Consider the following 11653-nt stretch of genomic DNA (forward strand, 5'->3'; position numbering starts at 1 on the left):
CAGCATATGATCTGGAGGCTGGTCCCTCCCTGATTTAAGTTCCACAACCCTTGCTATTTATGGCCTCAGGTCTGTTTAATCTGGAAAATACCCATTCGAAACCAGTGTTTCCCTCCTCAGAATCCTCAGGTCGCTCTCATGTTCATTAACTTTCCAAGGAGATTGTGGTTTGTTCTAAGATACGCACGGATGTGTCTCTTTGAGTCTCTCATTGGACCTCCAGCCTGTCCCTGTGTCTGGGCAGTTAGGGCTGGAAAGAAGCATTATTGCACATACAGACAAGAGTTAGGAAATCAGTGATTAAGAAATACAGAGAGATAACATTAGAATTATTTATATTGATCCCTGGAATTATCAGTTGCTAGTTGGAAATTTCAGTTGATAATCAGATCTCTCAAACCAGCTCCATTAGCTGGGAAATGGGCCTGATGTCTTCATCCTGAGAGACCACAGAGTAGAGGAGACATATAAACCTCCCCCATCGGGCTCCTTCTGTGGCTAACTGATGCATTTGGGCAGCAGACGTGTCCACACTTCATGCATGTGGGCTTTTCAAGAAAAGCCAGGCGGATGGGACAGCTGCTGCTTTTTTAAAGTGTACAACCTTGGTCCCTGTCTGGGGAAAGTGTGTATGACAATGTTTTCAATGTGTTGAAAATTATTCATCATGAAGTTCTGTCCCCACAAATTTCAAACACAGAGAGAGGCTGTGGATCTACTGTTGCCATTTTTAGTTGCAGGTCATGAAGATAGATATAAACAGAATACTAATACTCCTCATTGTGATATTGGAAATGCTGGTTTGATGAAGGACGCGATTCATCACCAGATTTTAGCTGAGCTGGTGAAAGGGTCCAGGTCTGGGCTGTCCAGTGTGGAAGCTCTGGTCCCCTGTGGCTATCGAGCTCCTGACATGGGCTCATCTGAGCTGAGAGGTGCTGTGGCTGTAACAGAGACACTGGATTTCAAAGACGTATTAAGATGGAGAGAATGTAAACTATCTTCTTGAGAACTTTTCTGAAGGGATTACAGCTTGAAGGAACAATATTTAAGATATTAAAATAATGTACAGTTTCTTTTCACTTTCTTCAATGTGGCTACAATAAGTACATAATTACATCCGTGGGACTTGTTCTATTTCCATTGGACATTGTGGTTAGACTCAGAAAGACTTCATCTTTACCCCCACCCTAGCTGCACTCGCCTGGCTGTGGCAAAATTTCTGGCTGGATCTGAGAGGTTGGATAAGTCAATGAGATAAATTTACCATCTTATGCACCTGTCAAGCTATGATGACTAAAGAAAGTGAAGATGCTGTTATTTCTCCAGCCTGTGTATAAAAATCAAAGTCAACCTACGGCTCTCGGAGCAGAGTACACACTCCAGTGTCCCTAAGTGCACACACTGAGCTGGCCTCAGACAACACTTGCTGAATTAATAAACATCTCCATCCTGCAGACCTTGGTCTCTCAAATCTGCCTTCTGTAGAATTCTGAGAAATGAAGCAATGCCACAATATTCGATCCACCTCCAGTCCACGAGGTTCTCCTGTGGCCTCCGTGTGCCTCCACTGACAGCTCAGCTCTGGAGTGAGAGTCCCCTGCAGGGCTGTTACTGGGGAGGGTCCCCCCTCCCTCCTTATTCACATGCCACATCTCCTCTGTAATTCCATCAGGATTTATTCCTGAAGGAGGGAGATTTTTAATGAGGACATAGGGAGTTTACCACAAACAAAGGAGATCAATTCATCCTGAAAGTAGTTTCATTTTTATTAATATTGTTGATATAATTTTTTTAGGTCCAAGGCGGAGCCTCTCCTACCCAGGGTGACATGTCAGCAAAGCAAAACCTAGATAAATTTTGTCCCTGTAACTGCTCCACTTCACCAGAAGCGCAGTGTGTCCAGTCAGCCGACCCCCAAATACAAGCCAACTCGACCCTGTGCTTATCTCCTTGTTCCTTCTCACCCAAAACAAGGATGGCTATGTCCCCCAGTCAACCATACATTTTCTTTTCTTCACACCTTGTTCTTTGGTCTTCATCCTAGAAAACCTCCTGCTCCTTCCGCTCTATTTTTGCGTTTCTCTGGATAGAGACTTTTTCATGAACTGTTAAAGTTTCTCACCTAACATGCCTCCTTTAAGTATTTTCAACAACATGGAGGAGATACTGTTTTATTATCATCCTGAATTAGAGCTGGAATATTTTGACTGTCGATGACAAGCTTTGGAACAGGGACAAAAACTTGTAACCTGAAATGTTTAGTGTCATCGTTGATCCTCTTGAAATACGTGGAGCTAGTTTCCAGTACTTTCTGCTCACTTGTGTAGAGGCTCCTTGCGTTTAGATCAGGAAATTACGCCCACTCAGAAGTGTTTCCTAACAGTATACACACTAGCTCACAGTCACTTCTGCAAAGTGGCTTTTTCCCTGTGAATGGTAAGCTCCAAGGTGGAAAGTTTGGTAATATGCCCCAAATCTCTTCCCCGAACATCCACACTCTTTCTGGCACACACTCTCACCTCTACCTTTTCTCTTACACATGTGTTCTAGAACGTTCTCACACCTGAACCTGCAGTCCCCCCCTCCCACCGCCGCCCTTCTCGAACTTATATAGAGGCATCCAATTTACAAATACGAAGAATGGTGGTTGCCAGGGGCTGGGGATAGGTGGTATATACACAGCTATGGCGGAATGGGTACAGAGCTTGTTTTGCGAGCACCATGTTCTCAACCTGGATCATAGTGATGATTGCAACAGGAATGTTCTCTTTTTAATTTTAACTTTTATGTTTGGCTGTGTTGGGTCTTTGTGGCTGCACGCGGGCTTTCTCTAGTTGTTGCAAGCAGGGGCTACCCTTCATTGCGGTGCGCAGGCTCCTCATTGCCGTGGCTTCTGTTGTAGCGGAGCATGGGCTCTAGGCACGTGGGCTCAGTAGTTGTGGTGCACAGGCTTAGTTGCTCCACAGCACGTGGAATCTTCCCGGACCAGGGCTTGAACTCGTGTCCCCTGCATTGGCAGGCGGATTCTTAACCACTGAGCCACCAGGGAAGCCCCTCTTTTTTCATTTTGGAGTGTGCTGTTTAATTCTCACACGTGGGGATTTCCTAGATTTCTTTCTGTTCTCGATTCTAATGTCGTTACATTGCCACTAGAGAGCAAGAAGTATATGATACCAATTTTTAAATTAATGAGTTTTATTTCTTGTTATTTTGAATCTCTGCAAGCCTCTAGTATGCATCTTTCTGATATTTATATTCTTTCCCTGTTCACAGTATTAAAAATCACTTATTTTTGACTTAGAGGGCCAGGATGGGGAGGGTGGGAGGGAGTCGTGGGAGGGAGGGGATGTGGGGATATATGTATAAATATAGTTGATTCACTTTGGTGCACCTCAAAAACTGGCAGAAGAGTGTAAAGCAATTATATTCCAATAAAGAGCTTTAAAAAAATCACTTATGTTTTCATAGTCAAACCAGTGGCCTCTCATTTGGGTTATCCATTTACAAACAGTTTGAGGATCTTCCCTGGGTTTAAGAAATGTTACCAAAAGCTCAGCCTCTCTGTACGTTGGTGCTGAATTGAATCTCGGAGACACAGTTCTGTGTGATGTAAAAAAGAAGAGCTTTGTTACTTTATTACTGCCAGGCAAAAGGGGCACCTCAGGCTCCTGCCTTGGTAAACTCTGCATCCCAACCTGGGAGGATTTGATGAGGGTTTGATATAACAATGGTTTGATATCGCAAAGGTGGGGTCCCTGACAAGATCAGGGTGTGAGCAGGGCTTGCACTCCCTTGATCTCACCTTAGGTGGTCTGTCTCCTAAGCTTGATGAGCTTCTTTGGTCCCTTTCATCTTGCCTCAGGTGGTTTCTGGGCGGTTTCTCCCTTGATTAGCAGCTGTTTGAACCTGCTCTTTGGAACTCCGGGAAGGCCATGGAGGCTGGAGTCTTGTCTATAAGAAATGGTGGACAAAAGGAGGCCTCCGTGCCCGGGAGCTGCATAGCACCTTACTCATCTCACTTGGTTTCAGAAATTCTGAAAGGCTTTCAGTTCAGTCTTTGATCTGAAGAGGTTCACCTACAGCCTCAGATGGTCCCCTTTCTAAAGGTAACTGCTTAATATTGCCTTCTGAGTAGAAAGGCAGGTCAGGAGCTTTCTAGAATGAGTATTCAAATAAAGACGGATAGAGGTGTCGACTGAAAAAAATATATGCGTGACCTAAAAGTTGAGAGTTATGTTTTATCCAGGGGACAATTTTAGGACGTCAGGCCTGGGAGGCAGCACCTGAAGGAGCCCTGAGAAAACTGCTCCGAGGAGGCGAGCTCTTTTACCCCAAAACTGGACTCATATCTTGGTGGGTGTCGAGCCAAAAGACACAACCAAGCCACAGATGGGGAGTAGGAAGGATTTAGTGCTTGCAGCAAGTAAGGAGAGTACTGGGGATCTCTCCCCAAGCAGCGTCTCCCCGTACAACAAAATTGGGGAAGATCTCAGCTAAGCGCACATGCATGTTCACGAAAGGGCTTGAGCAGAGGAGAATTCAGCATAGAACTGGGGCCAAGGTCCACAGAATCCAAGATTTAGTTGATTGAAGGTCAGAAAGGTCAACATTATGTTCCCTCAGATTTCTGTTGATTGGGTGGTGAAGGCTTCAGGCTCATCTTTGCTATTAAAACAGAACTGGGGTCTTCCTAGGTGGTGCAGTGGTTGAGAATCTGCCTGCCAATGCAGGGGACATGGGTTCGATACCTGCTCCAGGAAGATTCCACATGCCACGGAGCAACTGAGCCTGTGAGCCACAACTATTGAGCCCATGTGCTGCAGCTACTGAAGACTGCGTGCCTAGAGCCCGTGCTCCGCAACAAAAGGAGCCACGGCAATGAGGAGCCTGTGCACCACAACGAAGAGTAGCCCCCACTCACTGCAACTAAAAAGAAAGCCCATGCAGAACAACAACAACAACAAAAAGACCCAATACAACCAATAAAATAAATAAATACATAAATAAATATATTAAAAAAAACAAAAACAGAACTGGGAGTGTTCACACCTGATAGACTAGTTTCGCTCTTGTTCCTTCTCTTGCCAGATGACAGTCTTTGTTCCTGAATTCTTTTGTTCCCTTAAGATCGTTAATTCCCGGGACCCTTTCAAGGGCAAGCACTGTGCGGATTCAGCTCACAAAGTGGCTCAGGCCGAAAACTGATTCTCTTATGTCAGGAAAGCCATGCCTGCTTCCCTACCCTATCTGTTTACAGCTCCCCATCCTCTAGGTAATATCAATCTTTACAAACCCAGTCTTTGTAATGGGTTCTAAGTTATATCGCGTTGGGTTCTGACTTGCATTTCCCTGGTGACCAGTGATATGAGCACCCTTTTCTTGTGCGTATGGTCATTTGTATAGTTTTCTGTATGAAGTGTCGGTTCAAATATTTTGTTCATTTTAAGAAAACTGGGCTTTTAGAAAATTATTGGGTCTTGAGATAAAAAAAATACAGTTTATCAGAGACGTGTATTTTGAATCTCAGTCAACAGCTTGCCTTTTCAATACCCTCTCCCCATGACCCATGAGGAAGGATGATTCTAAGAGGTCCTCAACGGCTGTGCCCCTCCCCACAGGCTAAGGTGGGACCCTCCTGGGATGCGGATGAGATCTGGGACCCTCCCACCCACAGACTCAACAACCTCTTGCTCCAGGGCCTGATGTGGCCTTCCTGCTGGCTGGGAGGGTCCCTGGGTGTGTCCCTGGGAGGGTCCTTGATGGCTCTTAAAATTCTGCTGGGGCCAACATAACCAGATGTTGCTGGGACCAGCTGAGGACCAGACCCCAGTCACAGGTAAGCAGGCCTGGGCCCCTGGCTGGGTCTCCACACCCGGAGGTGATACTGGTGAGGGGGTCTGGGGCTTTTCCAATGGCTTTGAGTGGCTGGGGGGGGCGGGGGCGGTTTATCCACTTGGAAATATACTGGGTGAGGAAGTCCTGGATTTACCAGGGTGCCAGTGGAGGCTTTGTTTACTCGTTAATTTGAAGTAATTTCAAACAAGTGTCCCCAAAAGTTGCCAAAATTGTGCTAAGAACTTCTGTGTGTAGAATCACCACTTGCTTACGTTTTGTCCCACGTGGTTTATCACGTGTATAAACTTTCTCTCTGAATCGTTTAAGTTGCAGACATCATGCACTTTACCCCTCGTGCTCATGTTTTGTAAGAAGATGTACTTTGCCAATTATTGAAACAGGAGGTTCAGCATTTTTTTTTTTTTTAGCTGCTCCACGCAGCTAGCGGGATCTTAGTTCCTTGACCAGGGATTGAACCCAAGTCCTTGGCAGTGAAAGTACGAGTAATCACTGGACTGCCAGGGAATTCCCCTGGAGGTTCAGCATGGATGCAGTGACATTACTGATGCTCAGCCCACACGCAGATCGTAACTGTCTAATAAGTTCATATATGCGCATCCGTGTTTTCCTGACCAAAATCCCCTCTAGGAACCCGAGATGCAGTCAGGTCTGTGTCTCCTCATCTCTCTGCTCTGGGCTGACTCCTCAGCCTTTGCCTTTCATGACCTGGACGTCCTACGAGTTGTTTGTAGAGTCTTTGTGATGTTTCCTTGTGATTGGTTGAGGTCTGCTTTTTTTAATATATATTTTTTATATCTTGGCCCTGCTGTGCAGCATGAGGGATCTTCGGTCCCTGATCAGGCATTGAACTTGCACCCCCTGTAGTGGAAGCGTGGAGTCTTAACCACAGGACCTCCTAGGGAAGTCCTGAGGTCTGCATGTTTGAGGCTGTGTCTCCCCGTGGTGCCTGAGGCTCAGGAAGTCAGACTGTCCTGTCTCTAATGTCCTGTCTCTGGGGACTCTGCTGGCTTCTGCAGCACAAGGTTACCTTTCCCTTTGTAATTAGGAGGTATCTTGGGGAGATGCTTTGGGACTACAGGGACATCCCACTTCACTCATCACTGTCATGACAGCATACACTGTCCCTTCCTAGACCTCATCCTTTTGCCTTTATTCCTGAGCAGAGGTTTGAAAGGATGGCTGTGCTCCCAGCAGGGAGGGATGTGGATGAAGGATGTCAGCTGGGAGGCTGCTTGGGATCCTAGGCTTGGACATCTGGATTCTGGATCAACTTGCTGATGGGTGTAGGGTGTGAGGAGGGGTCCAGGATGCTGTGTGTGATGCCTGCTTGACAAGGAGGGGAAGGGCTGAAGAGGCTGAGGACTTGCATGTCTGGAGTTTAGGGAAGAATCCCCGCTGGAGATGATGAAATTGGCTGTCAGCATCTGCCTACCTGTGAGGCCAGGTGAACTGGATGATCAGTCCAGCCAGAGGCAGACCACTGTGTGCTCGGGTCATGATTCGTGTGTGACATGGTGACTTGTACACATTATGTCCCTGTTGACTAGGATGCAGGTACATGATTGATGTGAAACCAAACCCCAAAACGGTGGAGGAAAAAGTCAGCCTCCCTTCTGTCCCAGCCTCAAGGCTTACTTCTGATTTCTATAGCGAGTTTTGTACTTGACATATTTTTCTTTTTCTTCCTTCCTTCCTTCCTTCCTTCCTTCCTTCCTTCCTTCCTTCCTTTCCTTTCTTTCTTTCTTTTCTTTTCTTTTCTTTTCTCTCAATGTGCAATTGTGCACCTCGATTTTCTTAACAAGGTATCTTGGAAAACTCCATTCCAGAACATTTTGTCACCCGAAAACTGGGTTCACCTCTTGGTGGGTGTCAAGCCAAAAGACACAACCAAGCCATAGATGGGGATTAGGAAGGATTTAGTGCTTGCAGCAAGTGAGGAGAACACCGGGGATCTCTGCCTAAGCAGTGTCTCCCCGAACAGCAAAACTTGGGAAGACCTCAGCTAAGGGCACATGCGTGTTCACGAAGGGGCCTGAGCAGAGGAGAATTCAGCCTAGAACTGGGGCCAAGGTTGACCCAAGTCTTAGTTGACTGAGATCCGGAGGGTCAGAAAAGGTCAACATTATCATCCCTTAGGTTCCAGCTGAGTGTTCCAGGGCGGTTTAAATTCTGCAAAATAGCTCAAGAATGAGCCCCAGGTGAAGGTGTGAGGCTTCACAACAGATAGACTGTCTTTCCTATTGTTCCTTCTCTTGCCTGAAAGCAGTCCTTTGTTCCTGCATCCTTTTCTTCCCTCCAGATCATTAATCCCTGAGACCTTCAAGGGGAAGTACTGTGTGCGGGCTCAGGCCCAAAGCGGCTTTTCTGTGTCACAACCTTGCCTGGTTCCTTTTCTACAGGACCCCCTCCCCTATCTGTTACAACTTGAGATGTCTTTTTCCTATTCGTGGCCTCAGTAGTTGGTGGTGGGGGTGGGGTGTATGGTGGGGTTGGGTCGGGAGAGGGGGCTGCCAGTTAGGTAACCTCTGACCCGCAGCTTAGTTTTTAGTGTACAGGTCTTTTACCCCCTTGGTTAAATTTATTTAAAATATTTATTTAAAATTATTTTATTTCAATGCTATTGTAAGTGGGCTTGCTTTCTCAGTTTCTGTCAGATAGTTTGTTGTGAGTGTATAGAAATGCAACTGGTTTCTGTATGTTCTAACAGGTTTTTAGTAGCATCTTTAGGGTTTTCTATATATAAGAACATGTCATTGGCAGATAATTCAACTTACTCCTTTCTGATTTGAATGCCTTTTATTCTTTTTTTCCTTTGCCTAATTGTTCTGCCTGACTTACAGTACTTCCAAGTGCTATGTTTTGTTTTGCTTTGTTTTCTCTTCTCAGTGCTATGGGTTTTGTTTGTTTGTTTCCTGGTACTATGTTGAATAGAAATGGTGAGTGTGGGCATCCCTGCCTTGTTCCTGATCCTTTTTTGTTTGTCTGTTTTTAATTGAAGTAGATTAATAATGTTGTGTGAGTTTTAAGTTTTACAGCACAGTGATTCTTTTTTAGATGCTTTTCCGTTATAGGTTATTACAAGATATTGAGTACAGTTCCCTGTGCTGTACAGTAGGTCCTTGTTTATTTTATATGTAGTAGTGTGTATATGTTAATCCCAAATTTCTCATTTATCCCTCCCCTCATTTCCCTTGGATGACCATAAGTTTGTTTTCTGCCTGTGGGTCTATTTCTGTTTTGTAAATAAGTTAATTGTACCTTTTTTTTTTTTTTAAGATTCCACATATAAGTGACTCGTGATTCCCTGTCTGGCTTACTTCACTTAGTATGATAATCTCCATCCTTGTTGCTGCAAATGGCATTATTTCATTCTTTTTCATGGCTAATCCATTGTATATATGTACCACATCTTCTTTATCCATTCATCTGTTGATGGGCATTTAGGTTGCTTCCATGTTCTGGTGACTGTAAATAGTGCTGCAGTGAACACTGGGATGCATGTGTCCTTTTGAACCACGGTTTTCTGGGAAAACATATGCCCAGGAGTGGGATTGCTGGGTCATGTGGTAGCTCTATTTTTAGTTTTTTAAGGAACCTCCATACTGTTCTCCATAGAGGCACATTCCCACCACCAGAGCAGGAGGGCTCCCTTTTCTCCACACCCTCTCCAGCATTTACTGTTTCTAGATTTTTTTTGATGATGGTCATTCTGACTGGTGTGAGGTGATACCTCATTGTGGTTTTGATTTGCATTTCTCTAATAATTAGTGATGCTGAGCATCTTCTCATGTGCTTTTAGATTCCACATATAAGTGATAATGTAGAGTATTTGTCTTTCTCCATCTGACTTATTTCACTGAGCATAATAATCTCTAGGTCCATCTATGTCTTTCCAAGTGGTAGAATTTCATTCTTTTATGGCTGAGTAATGTTTATTTGTATGTAAATAATCACATCTTCTTTATGCATTAATCTTTTTTAATTTATTTTTTATTGTATAGTTGATTTACAATGTTGTGTTAACTTTTTTAAGCTCTTTATTGGAATATAATTGCTTTACACTCTTGTACCAGTTTTTGAGGTACACCAAAGGGAATCAGCTGTATTTATACATATATCCCCATATCCCATCCTTCCCACGACTCCCTCCCACTCTCCCTGTCCTGGCCCTCTAAGGCATCACCCATCATCAAGTTGATCTCCCTTTGCTATACAGCAACTTCCACTAGCTATCTATTTTACAGTTGGTAGTGTATCTATGTCTATGCTACTCTCTCACTTCATCCCAGCTTCCCCTTTGCCCCCTCTACCACCCACCCCAGCCCCATGTCCTCAAGTCCTTTCTCTACATCTGCATCTCCACTCTTGCCCTGTCACTGGGTTCATCAGTACCATTTCTTCAGATTCCATATATATGAGTTAGTATACAGTATTTGTTTTTCTCTTTCTGGTTTACTTCACTCTGTATGACAGTCTCTAGGTCTATCCACCTCATGACATATAGCTCCATTTCATTCCTCCTTATGGCTGAGTAATATTCCATTATATGTATGTGCCAAATCTTCTTTATCCATTCATCTGTTGATGGGCATTTAGGTTGCTTCCATGTCCTGGCTATTGTAAGTAGTGCTGCAATGAACATTATTGTACGTTTCTTTTTGGATTATGGTTTTCTCTGGGTATACGCCCAGGAGTAGGATTGCTGGGTCACATGGTAGTTCCATTTTTAGTTTTTTAAGGAACCTCCAAACTGTTTTCCATAGTGGCTGTACCAACTTACATTCCCACCAACAGTGCAGGAGAGTTCCCTTTCCTCCACACCCTCTCCAGCATTTGTTGTTTCCAGATTTTGTGATGGCCATTCTGACCAGTGTGAGGTGATCCCTCATTGTGGCTTTGACTTGCATTTCTCTAATGATTAGTGATGTTGAGCATCTTTTCATGTGTTTGTTGGCCATCTGTATGTCTTCTTTGGAGAAATGTCTATTTGGGTCTTCTGCCCATTTGTGGATTGGGTTATTTGCTTTTTTGGTATTAAGCTGCATGAGATGTTTGTATATTTTGGAGATTAATCCTTTGTTCATTTCTTCCTTGGCAAGTATTTTTTCCCATTCTGAGGGTTGCCTTCTAGTCTTGTTTATGGTTTCTTTCGCTGTGCAAAAGCTTTTAAGTTTCATGAGGTCCCATTTGTTTATTCTTGATACTACTTTTCTAAGAATGTATCCATTTCTTCCAGGGTATCCCTTTTATTGGCATATAGTTGCTTGTAGTAGTCTCTCATGATCTTTTGTATTTCTGCAGTGTCAGTTGTTACTTCTTTTTCATTTCTAATTCTGTTGATTTGCACCTTCTCTCTTTTTTTCCTGATGAGTTTGGCTAACGGTTTATCAATTTTGTTTATCTTCTAAAAGAACTAGCTTTTAATTTTATTGATCTTTGCTATTGTTTCCTTCATTTTTTTTTATTTACTTCTCATCTGATCTTTATGATTTCTTTCTTTCTGCTCACTTTGGGGTTTATTTGTCCTTTGTTCTCTAATTGTTTCAGGTGTAAGGTTAGGTTGTTTATTCGATACTTTTCTTGTTTCTTAAGGTAGGACTGTATTGCTATAAACTTTTCTCTTAGAACTGTTTTTGCTGCGTCTCATAGGTTTTGGGTTGTTGTGTTTTCATTGTCATTTGTTTCTAGGTATTTCTTGATTTCCTCTTTGATTTCTTTAGTGATTTCTTGATTGTTACTAGCATATTGTTTAGCCTCCATGTGTTTGTATTTTTTACAGTTTTTTTCCTGTAAT

The sequence above is a fragment of the Hippopotamus amphibius genome, chromosome 16 (assembly GCF_030028045.1).
Source record: "Hippopotamus amphibius kiboko isolate mHipAmp2 chromosome 16, mHipAmp2.hap2, whole genome shotgun sequence".
Classification (NCBI taxonomy): domain Eukaryota; kingdom Metazoa; phylum Chordata; class Mammalia; order Artiodactyla; family Hippopotamidae; genus Hippopotamus; species Hippopotamus amphibius.